General features: G+C 42.5%; 1 protein-coding gene across 1 annotated transcript in view; it reads right to left on the bottom strand.

The window, feature by feature from the left end:
- The window catches only part of LOC146839070 (uncharacterized), a 56,050-nt gene that overhangs the window by 28,728 nt on the left and 14,360 nt on the right, over window positions 1–12,962 (bottom strand). Inside the window, exon 2 of the mRNA XM_085603071.1 lies at window positions 3,665–3,806. The gene's annotated coding sequence lies outside the window, so the exon portion shown is untranslated. The remainder of the gene's footprint in view (window positions 1–3,664; window positions 3,807–12,962) is intronic.

The following is a 12,962-nucleotide window of genomic DNA, read 5'->3' as shown; positions in this document are numbered from 1 at the left end:
GATCTCCTTACTTTAGCCCAGATTTTATTTCACAATGGAATAGCGAAAGATGCACTCAAATCAGATTCCCAACTACATTCAACGTCAGATTTATTATGAGAAACTGGAATATCCATTAATGTTTTGTATATTAGGGATGCCGAAGGAGAGTTATTTAAATAACTATGTGGTAATAGGAGTTGAAGGAATAGGAGGAGGAGAAGAGGAGAAAGAATTATAAGAGGCCTGAGCAACCGCCGTTAAAGATATACATTTAGAGTGAAATGAGGAGGGAAGAGAAAAGAGAGGTTGCAATACCGAAAATGGCATACAAGTGCCATCTTGAAAAAGTTGGTAAGTCCATTTGAGACCATAGGATAACCATTCTTTCCAAAAAATATTTTATTGTTGAGTTTATTGTGTAGTGTACCAGATTGATGAGTTCATAAACTGTGCACGTTCATCTAAAACAGATGAAAAAAGTGGTTGGAACAGTTTCCGAGCATTTTTAAGAATAGGGAGGGAAAAAGACAAAGGGACATGAGAAAGAGAAACAAATTCTTCAAAGGAGAAAGGATGAAAAAAGGCTTTCAATGTCAACCCACAATGGGGAAAGGTGAGAATCAGTCTCACTCTCAGACAATAAGAAAGAGGAATTTCTAAGAAAAAAAAAAGAGGAGTGATATGAGTAAAAATCCGGAAAATTAACCCCACCTTTGTGCTTAGGTTTTTTTAAGCTTACTAAGAGATATCGTAGAGGGGTTATTATGCCACAAAAATTTAGAAAGAATGGTATATACAGTTTTGTAAAAAAGACTTAGGAATATTATTGGGTATATTTGATAGGTAAAACAATATCACTGGAACCAGCATAATTTTTATAGAATCAAATCCACCCCACCAGGATACAAATAAAGGATGCCAGCGAGAAGTAGAAGAGGGTAAAGTAGTTTGTGATTCTTTTAAGTTTAAAGCAACAATATCTTTAATAGAGGAAGTAAACCAAATTCCAAGATATTTTATTTTAACTGGGTTCCAATAAAAAGAAGAAGATAAGAAGTCAGTGTGAAAATAAAGCTTGTTCAGAGGGAGGATCTCACACTTATCATCATTGAGTTTATAACCTGAAACAAGGGCAAAGTCAGTTACCTCTGATAAGAAGGCTGGTAAAGAGGATTTTGGATTTTAAATGAATGATAAAATGTCATCTGCATATGCTGAAAGTTTTAACTGACATAAGAGAAACCAGTAATGCTTGTGTTCGACCTAATTTTTATTAAAAAAGGCTTTAGGGAAAGGACAAATAAAAGTGTAGATAAAGGACAACCCTGAACTCCTCGAAGAAGGGGAAAGGAAGGAGATATAAGTCCATTAGCTAATATAAAGGACCTGGGAGAGGAATAAAGCAAAGAGACATAATTAATGAATTTTGGTCCAAAACCAAACCAAGCAAGGGTAGAAAAGATAAAAGACCAACTGATCCTGTCAAAGGCTTTTTCCGCATCTAATGAGATTGTTGCTAAGGATTGTTTATATGATTTAGATTTGATTAGAACATTAAAAAACAATCTAGTATTATCTGATAAATTACGTCCTTTAATGAAACCACATTGTTCCTTTCCAATCAACTGAGGCAAAAAAGAATCTAAACGAAGGGCAAGGATTTTTGCAAAGATTTTGTAGTCTAAATTAACTAAAGAAATGGGCCTGTAATTCTTACAGAGTGTGTGATCCTTGTTTTCTTTTGGGAGTAGGCGAATCAGCGCTTCTTGAAAAGATCCTTCAGATTTCTGAATGGAAATGAAATATGTAAATAACTGATGTAATTTGGGAAGAAGAAAGGGGGAGTAGTGCCAATAGAATTCAATGGTAAACCCTTCCGGGCCAGGACCTTTGCCTTTCTTAAAAGCTTGAATAGCAGTAAGAATGTCACTAGTTTGAATATCTTCATCCAAAGAGGAAAAATCTACATTGAGGGATGAAGGTGGAGGGATAGAGGATAGATAACGAGAAATGTCAGCCTGCCGAGAAGGAGATTCAGGGGTATAAAGATGTTGATATAAATTGGAAAATTCTAAAAGAATATCTTCGTTTTTGTGGACTGTAGTGTTGGTTAAAGTTAAAATAGATTCAATCTTATTGCACTCTTTTTTGATTTTAAGATAATTGGCAAGAAGATTGCCATCTTTATTTTCCGCGCTATAATATTTAGCACTAGATTTAAGTAAATATAAATTGGCAGATTCAGTAGAGAGTTTGTTAAAGGTAAACTTGGCTTTGATAAGTTCAGTCAAGTCAGATGGGGTTTTTGTGGCATAATAAGAGTGCTCTAGTTGTTTAATACGCGAAGTAAGCGAATTCATGACCTGGGCGGATGCTTTCCTCGTTTGAGCTACAAATGAAATAATGAAATCTCTACAAGAAGCTTTGAAGGTGTCCCAGATGAGAGGGAGAGAGGTAAGAGGAGATTAATTTTCTAAAAAGGAAGTGTCTGCGAATTTCTGGAAAGCAGAAGTAAATTAAGGATCTAATAGAAGGGCATCATTAAATCTCCATCTCCTAGTACCTGCAGTGGGAGGGATTAAATGTAAATCTAAGGATATAGGAGCATGATCGGAGATTAATATAGATCCTATGTCGGATTGGGAAATATGCTGAGTAAGGACTTTTGAGATTAATAGATAGTCTATACGAGATTGTGAGGAATGAACGTGCAAATAAAATGAGTATTCTTGGAGAGTAGGGTGACATAACCTCCAAGAATCAACTAGGGATCTTTGAGATATAGTAGACGTAAATTGAGTATGCATGGAAGAGGGTATAAATTTAGATTTGGAATGTCTATCTAGAAAGGGGTCTACAACCATATTACAATCTCCACCCAATACTAAGTAATCATCAGTACATAACTTCAATTTAGAGAACATCTGAGGCCAGAAGAGTTTGTCTGGGGTGATGGGTGCATATAGATTAAAAATGATCAGAGGGATTTTATTAACAAGTAACGAAACTGAAACCCATCTGCCTTCAGAATCATCCTCTTGATGCAAAAGTAGAATATCTAAACACTTATGACAAAGAATAGCTACACCATTCCGTTTACCTGAACCCTGTGATGCATAAATGTGACCCACCCCATTGACGTTGAAGTTTGGAAATTTATTTGCTTGTTACATGAATTTCTTGTAGTAAAACTATATCACCTTTTAGACCAACAATATGCGATAACTTGACGCTTGGTGCTTGATGGGGGACCCCAAACCTTTAACATTCCAGGATACAACTTTTAACGACAATTATACAAGCAAAAACTTTAAATAAAACTTAATATGAAATGCAACTAGTAAAATAACATAGCACATCATAAATACATGTCCAATAAGAAGAATTCAAGAAGAAAAATATTATGCAGAGAAGAGATAAAAAGTAGGAAGGAATATCATAGGTAAATAAGAAATGAGTAATGATGAGAAAAGAAGGAGAAGACCAGCAAATAAAACTGTGAGAGAGAAATGGATGACAGGGAGAGTGTAGAAACTGTGAGAAAAGAGATGTAAACAAAAGATAGAAAAGTAAGGAGAAAGGAAGAACATGATAGTAGGAAAAAGAACCAGGAGATAAATATAGTAAAAAAGAAAGACCAAAAGAGGATAGGAGGAAGGAAAAATAAAATAAAAAGACATACCATGAACATACAATAAGAAAATGGGGGTGGTGGAGCCATAAGGAAGACGGCACAGCCACTCGAAAAACTCCAGGACGGGGAAAGGAGGTGGACAACTAGACTGAAGAACGTTCACAAAATCAGGGGATCATGGGGATCATACCTGGTGATAAAAAAGAAAAAGAGTACATTATAATAACCATATAATCCGAAACATATAACATGTAGAGGGAAACAAATGACAACAGGTTAAAACAGAACAATCAGATCCAAGGAAAAAGAACTAGTAAAACTACTTAATCACATCATCTACAAACAAGTAGACTAGAAAGATTTGAAAAGTAGAGGCGAGAAATGGAAACAACGATATCCACGCAACAACGTTCAAGGCAATGAAGAGCGAGGAATGTCCATATCTTCTTCCCTGCAAGTATCCAAAAAGCGTTGTAGTAGAGCAGGATCTTCATAGTTAGTAGTTTTGTTTTTATAAGTCACCTTAAAGAGGCAAAGATGAAACATATCTGGCATTCAAATTTCGAAGTGCAGGCCTCATATCCAAAAACTGCTTCCAATGATCTGCTGTCGCTTTTGCATAATCCTGAGCAAAAAACAGGTTAGACCCTTGCCAAGAATTTTTACCTTTATGTTTGGCTGCCTGTAACACCTTAAGTAAATCAGTATATTCCAAAAAGTACTAAATAACGCCTCTTGGTCTAGATGATGAGGAAGAATTTTGCCGGACACGACCCAAACGAGGTCCTCTTTGGATATTCAGAGGTGGAGAATCTGAAATATTGAGAAGCTTTGGGAGAAAAGACCGAAAGCAAAGAAGAGGGTCAGAGCCTTCAATACCTTCCACAAGGCCATAAATGCGTACGTTATTACATCTGTTTCTATTTTCCAAGCTTTCCTGATGCATGGAAGGTACTTGGTTGACAATCACTTGAACAGAGTCAACTCTATTTTCCAAATGAATAACTTTTTGATTGGTAAGGGACCAATTATCTTCGATACTTTGGAGACGAGCATTTGTTTCTGACATATAGGGCTTGAGAGCACGAAATTCATCCAAAAGTAGTTCCATGGATATAGATGTTGGAGAGCTGGAAGGAGAAGGGGGCTCTTTCTTGACCAGTTTCCGTGTTGCTGATGATGAAGCAGATGGTAGCTTAGAGACTGGTTTAGGCATACTCGAGTAGTAACAGGAGTAGTTCCACTTATGGCGGAGGAAACTGAGGTGGGATCAGACTCTTCCATGTTGTCCTGTAGAATATTGAAAGCATTGTAGCCCACCAAAGTAGCAGGATCGAGGGAAGAGGATGCACCACGGGTGACTTGTGTCTTTGCCATAAAAATCGTACACCAAGAATATTAAACACCTCGTTAAAAACTTTGATTTATAACGTTGAGTTGTTTGAAAAAGAGTTGGATGATGCCAAGGGTGAAGTAACTTTTGGTTAAAAGTTAAACAAAACAGCGATAGTCCCAAGAAATCAAATTATGTGGACTAGCTTCATACAGTACACAAGTGTTGAGCATAGAACAGCGTTCAAAGAAAGAAGTTCCATTTAAAAAGATGGAGCAAGTTCATAACTGTTCACAGTGTAACATCCCAAAATTGTCATGTATGAGGAATACCAGAGTGAAAAATAAAGGCACTCTTTCCCAAGAAAAAATATCAAAAAAGTCCAATATTGTCAGTAGAACTCATCACTTCTATGGGAAAGTACATGAAGTTACACATTGAGGCACAGTTAATATTTCCAGGACTCCAAAAGCATAGATTATGCCGCAAAAATACCAGAAACAGCCAAAAAGGAGCCAAAAATGAGAAAAAAAGCAATAGCCAGCCATTAAAAAAGGGGAAAGCACATTCTTCAATGTTAGTGGAACCAAGAGTCGAGCGATAACAGCGCTCAAACTGCAAGACAAAATGACGGCCGCGAGCTGAGCTGACTGGAACAAAGTCAGCTCGAAAAGAAGGCAAAATGCTCCCCCAAGATAGTCTGGAGCGCCGTAATAACCTCCGTTCGCCGCACCGCCATGGAGCTTCAGGGAGCGGTGGCCATCTTCTCAGGTGCTGACAAATAGTTTCTAAACACCGTCATGACGGTGGCCAAGAGGGACATTGCGGCCAACTGGTTGAACACCGTCTCGTCTACTATAACAAAATGGCGCAGGGGAGTAGATTGGTGCGCTGCACAAGAGAGACCTATGTATGAAGCAAGAGGGTGCCCGGCGAAATATCAAAAAGTTGGGACCATTAGATTAGTCGGACTTCACACGTGGGAATGTGGGGCATATGCAAGACTCTGTTTTGACTCTTCTCTTTGTACTGATGTAACTTGGGGACCTCTCTGTATGGGCATCGTGTTGATACCTTATAATTGCCGTACACTGCTGTACCTGACTTCTGCTGTTATTTTTCCCGTTTCAAAAAACAATAAAGTTGTTTGTCAAAAATATAGTGGGAGGAGGGCTGCTTGCTCCCTTCTCCCTTTTCAACTACAGCTGGGGCCTGGGGTCCCCGGGACCAAAATGCCTGCATGCCCCTCTCCCAGTTTATTTTAAAGGCTAGGCCCTGGGGGATGGGGAAGGGGGGGCCACACGAACCCTCTCCCCCCCAAATATATAGATTACTCCATTAATCCCTGAGGGATGTAGCCCACCCGGGAGCATAATAAAAATAAACAAGCACAGGAGCCCAAGCTTTTTTTTATTTTGTCCTGGGTCCTCTGCAAATTTGCAGCAAAATCAAAAAGAAAATCATTTATGGCTATAGGTAGGTCCCTATGGGACCCCACCAACAGGCCTAGGGTGGTGTGGTATTGCTACCCTGCTACATAGTGTTTTTTTAGACTCGGGTCGAGTCCCAAGATGGGTGCCACCACTTCCAGGTTGAAGTGGTGGCAACCAATCAATTCGCAGTACGAGATCTGTCCGATCTGCAGACCCTATGCCTCCCTAGATATAGATAAATCTTTTTTCTTTAATAACTCCATAGCTACTGAACAGATACACCAAATTACAAAAAGATCTTTCTGGACTAAGGTCGACTTTTTTGCTAAATTTGGTGGACATCCCTTCAGCGGTTTGGGCTGTAGTCGTGTCTAAAATCCCTATGGGAAATTGCATGGGGGAAAAAGCGTTTTGGGAACACCCTGTTTCTTAGCCCACGCTAGACACCCCACAAAACTTACCAGTGAGCAGCTGAAGTGAGTGGCAAAATAGTTTTGAACATTTCATAAAGATTCGTCAAATGGAGCCAAAGTTATTAGTAAAACAAAAAATGAATTTTTTATGGAAACTAGGCCCCAACTATACTACTTACTGGTGACCGCCACTTGGTAAAATATATACATTTATATCCAAAAGCCAGCAACGTTAGGGACACCCAGCCTCTCGGGTTGGGGCATGTAGGGCACGTCACACACATATATTCCAAAAGAAAACACGCACTCCTCTGTGCAAACAGGCCTATCCAAACGTGCATTAGCGATAATCCTTTATTTGGGCAAGTCTCCTGGCATAACGCGTTTCGACTAGAGTCTTAATCACATACAGCTAGTAAGTGTGTACATCTGTTTGCTATTTTTAAACGTAATTTGATCAAACATTGAAGTAGGACTTCGAGGTTCCAGCTTTCCACGACAATGTAGAGTGGTAGTGGATAAGTTGTTAGAATATTACATATGAATTTCAGTGTGAAAAGAGGCAACTTTTCAATATTTTATGCAGTTGTTAATCCATTGACAAAATATTTCTTCACTCTCAACAGTTTTTTCCACTGTATTCACTTCACATGTTAAGCTATTTTTTTCAGAGACCACAACAACCATAATATTTTGTGATTGTCTGTGTAAAATGTCCAAAATCCTTTAATGCCTTACAATTAGTTACTCAATATATTTTTGGTTAAATAAACCAACATGCCCATAACGTGCCTTCACAGGATACAATTGCATTTACGGCCGAGTCATTCAGTTTCAATGTAAAGTCGAAGATCAAGCCACTCTCCTTTTATATATATAATTCAGATACCTGAGCTATAACTATACTAACTATTACGCCCCACAATACTCTGCTTATGACCTCACATATTACTTCACTCATGGTCAGTGACATCACTAATAACATCCATAGAACCACTCACAGCCTAATGAATTTCTAACTTTAAAAAAAAATCGATTTCCTAACTATAACGACCCTGTAATGTCCTTGTAATCTTTTACTTTTTAAGCAAATTTCTACGTTTTTGAACTAGTAGTTGCGTTTGCAGTGTGGTGGAGAAAGGGAGCGGGGCATCCGACCAGCTCTGAGGAATCCTGCTGTGTCTGGCTTACTGGAGGTAACATGAGGGCTTCTAGGCCCCCTAGAACCATCAGGAGGCATGTTTGCAAAATGGTGGCGGAGAAAGGGGCATAGCCTTCGAAGTTCTTGTGGAAATGTAAAATCTGATTCTTTCGTTTTTTAATTAAGCTGTACCTCATTCATTTTCACCCCTGCCCTGTTTTCAGCCTGGTTCTATCCTTGACACCGCACTTGTATAAACATTGGTAGAGAATCTGAATTGGGACATCGTAAGCTGCGTAAACATGCAACGTCAGCACAAAAGAACAGCTGATGTCTGCACTGGGTTTTTTAAACAGTAAAGCCTTAGATAAACTTTGGTCAGATAGCCTATCTTGTTGTGCAACCTCAAGACGCAACAGTTACACAAGGCACCAAGGCTGTTAATTCTTGCCGATTGTCTCATTTGTGTGTTCTTCCCAAAGCTCTATTTACCTCTGGGCGTCCATTGTATGTGGTCTTTGCTATAAAAACCCATGCAACCATCTTCCAGCGCGCTCTCTCCTTGAGTATCTCGATGGTGCTTGTCGGACGGAGCCCCATTCATGAATGCTTAATAAATGACCTATGGTTTGAACTTCGCTCCAGTGTCGATTCCTTTTTACTTATTAGGAACCCGTGGCGAAGTGGTGACCCTCCACCAGCAGATTAACAATAATCTGCTCCACATCCTCTCAGCAATCACACTCTGTGGGACTTACTTGAGGTAACACGACGGCTTGTTGGCCCCCAAGGACCCTCAGCATCCAAGGGGGCTTCATCCCCTAACCAGCAGTGCACAGGAGGCGCATTTGCAGAGTGGGGGAGAAACGGAGCATGGCCTCCGAAGACCTCTCAGCAATCCCACTGTGTCTGACATACTGGCCGTACCAGGAAGAATTGTTGGCCCGCCAGGCCTTTTTATTTTATTTAAAGAATAAATAAATAGGGAAATGGGTCTGTGGGGCCCCCCTCCCTGGCTGATTTCGGCCCCGGGGACCCAATCCCCTGACCTCTCTTCTGGGTGCCCTGGTCCCACCCAGGGCACCCAGTTACATATGTTGGGGACCGTGGGGGTCCCTGCAGTTCCTGCCAGCTCCCCGCCTCCTGCGGGAGCCAGCATTTGTTTGACAGAGAGGCAACTGCTAACATGCAGCTCCCTCTCTGTGCCCCGCTTTCAGCAAGCAAGAGCATTTTTTTCTGCTCTTGCTAGCTAGAAGTGGAACACAGTTTGCTGTGGCTTGGCGGGAGCGGTTTAGCTCCCGCCAAGCCACAACAAACAGCGATGTCCCAGGGGTGTGCACCCCGGGACATAGCAGGAGTCTGCCCTGGGGGGGGGGGGGGGGTGGCGGTGCCCAGGGTCATTATTGGCAGCAGGTTCTTCATATTTTCCCCAGGGCTGCGAGGGGCCATGTGACCCCTGTAATACATTTAACAAAAAAGAGGTGGCGGTCCCCGGGGCTGTAGGGCAGTCTGTGTGCCCCCTGCATCAATTAAAATTAGAGCCCTGGAGAGGTGGTGGGCCCTGGGTCTCCAGGAAGACAGCGCGGGCCCCCTCATTCAAATTGACAAAAGCCCCAGGGAGACGGCGGTCCCCGGGGCTGCAGGAGTTCTGTGTGGCCCTCTGCCTTATTTAAAATTAAAGCCCTGGGAAGGTGGCGGCTCCCGGGGCTGATAAGGGGGGGGGGGGTCCACGCAGCCCCTGCTTTGTGTAAAGAGAAAGCCCCAGGGAGGTGGCTGTCCCCAGTGCTGGTGGGGGGGTCAAAGAGCCCTCCCATTATAATTAAATAAGCACTGGGGAGGTGGTGGTTCCTGGGCAGGGTGGGAGGCCATATAAGCCTCCCCCACTTTCATTTTTAAAGAAGCCCTGGGTAGGTGAAGGTCCCTGGGGCAATATTCAGCTTCAGGAGGGGGGGCCTTTGTGTCTGTCACTCTAGTATTTAAAAAAAATTCCTCAAGACCTGGCCCACCTGGGGCCAATAATTAATGAAGCACAGGAGACCGTGCTTGGTTTTAAAAAGAATTTCAGCAGGGTCCGTGGATCCCGCTGAAATTGTTTTAAAAAAAATGATTTTTAGGCCATGCGGGGTCCCTGTGCAGAGCGGGGTCAGTGTGTTTCTACCCGGCCCTCTTTTCTTTTTTTTAAATATTTTTTTCTGTGACTCGGTTCAAGCCGAGTCTCAAGATGGCTACACACACACACACCAACGAGCACACACACACACACGCGCGCACACACACACACGCGCGCATGAACACACACCCCCCCCCACTCCCCTGCTATATACTTGCCATTTATTTGTTGTAAAGGCATGCGTGGTAAAGGCATTGCTTGGTAAATGGTGCACTGTAAATGCTATTTCCCTCTATGTCCAGTTTATCAAGGCCTAGGGTTTAGTATCACATCAAGCGATAGTGCAGGATTAGACTAATTAAGACCCCAATTGGTCTCATAGCTTCATGGTACTCAATGGGGCACAAAACTAATACTGAGTCAATGCCCTCCACTGAGTCAACTTCAGTGGGCCTTTGCCGCCAGTGTCTTGAAAGCTTACAGTACCACTTACACTTTTTTTTTTAGTGCTGTGGCAGTTTTGGTATTTGGTTCACCACCGAATGAAAGGCTTGACCAGTCCAGTTGAAACTTCAAATTTAAATTTGGAGAAGACGCTGACTCAGTAGTCATTTTTGTACATTGACAGGGGTTCTTTTCAGGACACAAAAATGTGGTGGACGGCCACATTCGATTTTGACGGCCATCCACCACATTTTTACAAAGTGGGAGTTTGTTTCTGAAAAACACACTGGGAGTTTTTTCACAGTGAGTGTGGGTCATTTTCTTTTCTGTCCATCGCTACCAGGTTTTACCTGGAGGTGACCAACAAAAAAAAAGTACAATACATCACCCACCCTAAATAAGGTGGGCAGTGTAATGCCCCTCCTTTGACGATCCCTACTCTATTGGCCGTCAGAGGAAGCTTGAAACCCTTAAGGTCTGCCCATCTCTAAATGAGGGCAGAGGGTTTGGGAGGCAGTTTATTTTTTCCATGTTTGCAAAGGAGTATCCTGTCCCCCAAACTCTAAATCAGGTCCTAAAAGTCTAGGGGACTATGCTCTCGTTTGGGTAACACCCAGGATACCCCGGGGACAGTTCTTTTAGCCTTTCAGGATGAGCTTCAAATGACTCAAGATGATGACCTTCAAGCCGGCCTGCTGCTTCTAGATCCGGTGACCACTTTAGACACTGTTGAACAATTACTTATCGTTTTGAATGTCCTTCGGTGGCAGGCACTGAGGGCAGCTCTACAATCGTTCTGCTTCTTCAGTGTGGTTGTTCCCACATTGTTGTTCTGCTGCTCTTCTGCTCAGCAAAGTTGGCTATAGTTTATGGAGAAACCCAGGGGATGCAATATCTCACACTTTCTCTTTAATCCGGATGTGGCACCACTGAGGGGTCAGTTCACTCCTTTGGTTCGAAAGTATTATCCTATGCTGATGACACACAGCTGTTCCTTAGGCTGGACTTCCATCAGCCGTCTGAGGGTGTGCTTGACAGCCATTTACTTCCTGATGACTACTAAATGTATAAAGATGAATAGAGTTAAAAAGGAAGTTTCAACTCATTGCTGGAGCACTCTCAACAGGAAAGCCAGAGCTTTGTCCCACACCAGTTGAGCCTGAATAGGTTAAAAACCTTGGAAGTACATTTGACCGCGATGTTCGGTTTCTTCCTCAAATTCAAAAACGTTTGGTCTTCTTGAGTTTTACAACAGGATTACTGGAATGATTCAACAAAACTACCACCCACTCCTAAAAGAGTTGAGGGGGGTAAGAGCTTCTTTTTCTCTCTTGGCTAGACTACCTACCTCAGCTTGTGGAAGGCTGCACTGGGAAGACAGCTGCACTTTCAGAATATGCTGTTCAGAATATGCTGGCAATGACAGAGTTAGGGTGCAGAACTATCATCATGTCCTATCACTGCCTCCTTGATGAAAAACAGGTCAACTTCAAACTCCTCTGTCTTATTCATCAGACGTCTTACAAAGTACAAAGGTGGTCCAACCTCCTGGCCTGATGTGTTAGTGCCCGCACACTACTCCTACATGACTTCTAAGACCCATCGCCTGGGCCCTAAATCATATTCCTCGCTTCCAGAGGGCTGGATGTGGGTAGAGAACCTTCAGTGACCTGAGGCGTCACCTATTGTCTTCGTGTCCAGAGGGCTGGATGAGTGTGGAGGACCTTCAGTGACCTGAGGCTTCAACTATTGTCCTCACTTCCAGAGGACTGGATGAGGGTGGAGAACCTTCAGTGACCTGAGGCTTCAACTATTGTCCTCACTTCCAGAGGACTGGATGAGGGTGGAGAACCTTCAGTGACCTGAGGCTTTAACTATTGTCCTCGCTTACAGAGGACTGGATGAGGGTGGAGAACCTTCAGTGACCTGAGGCTTCAACTATTGTCCTCACTTCCAGAGGACTGGATGAGGGTGGAGAACCTTCAGTGACCTGAGGCTTCAACTATTGTCCTCACTTCCAGAGGACTGGATGAGGGTGGAGAACCTTCAGTGACCTGAGGCTTTAACTATTGTCCTCGCTTACAGAGGACTGGATGAGGGTGGAGAACCTTCAGTGACCTGAGGCTTCAACTATTGTCCTCACTTCCAGAGGACTGGATGAGGGTGGAGAACCTTCAGTGACCTGAGGCTTTAACTATTGTCCTCGCTTACAGAGGACTGGATGAGGGTGGAGAACCTTCAGTGACCTGAGGCTTCAACTATTGTCCTCACTTCCAGAGGACTGGATGAGGGTGGAAGACCTTCCGTGAGAGCTGGTATCACAAACTGAATGTTCTACTTTTTGTCCCTCGACTCAACCCTTCCCTCATTAAAGTCATAGTTGCTTCAGGAACGACTTGACAACATATTTATTCCGCTGATGTGATGTTCTGTTAGCTTGTACTTTGTCTGCCTGTTTTAATTCTTTCAGTC

Source organism: Triturus cristatus, chromosome 4_2, assembly GCF_964204655.1.
Source record: "Triturus cristatus chromosome 4_2, aTriCri1.1, whole genome shotgun sequence".
Taxonomy (NCBI): domain Eukaryota; kingdom Metazoa; phylum Chordata; class Amphibia; order Caudata; family Salamandridae; genus Triturus; species Triturus cristatus.
This window is presented reverse-complemented; position numbering and strand designations above follow the sequence as displayed.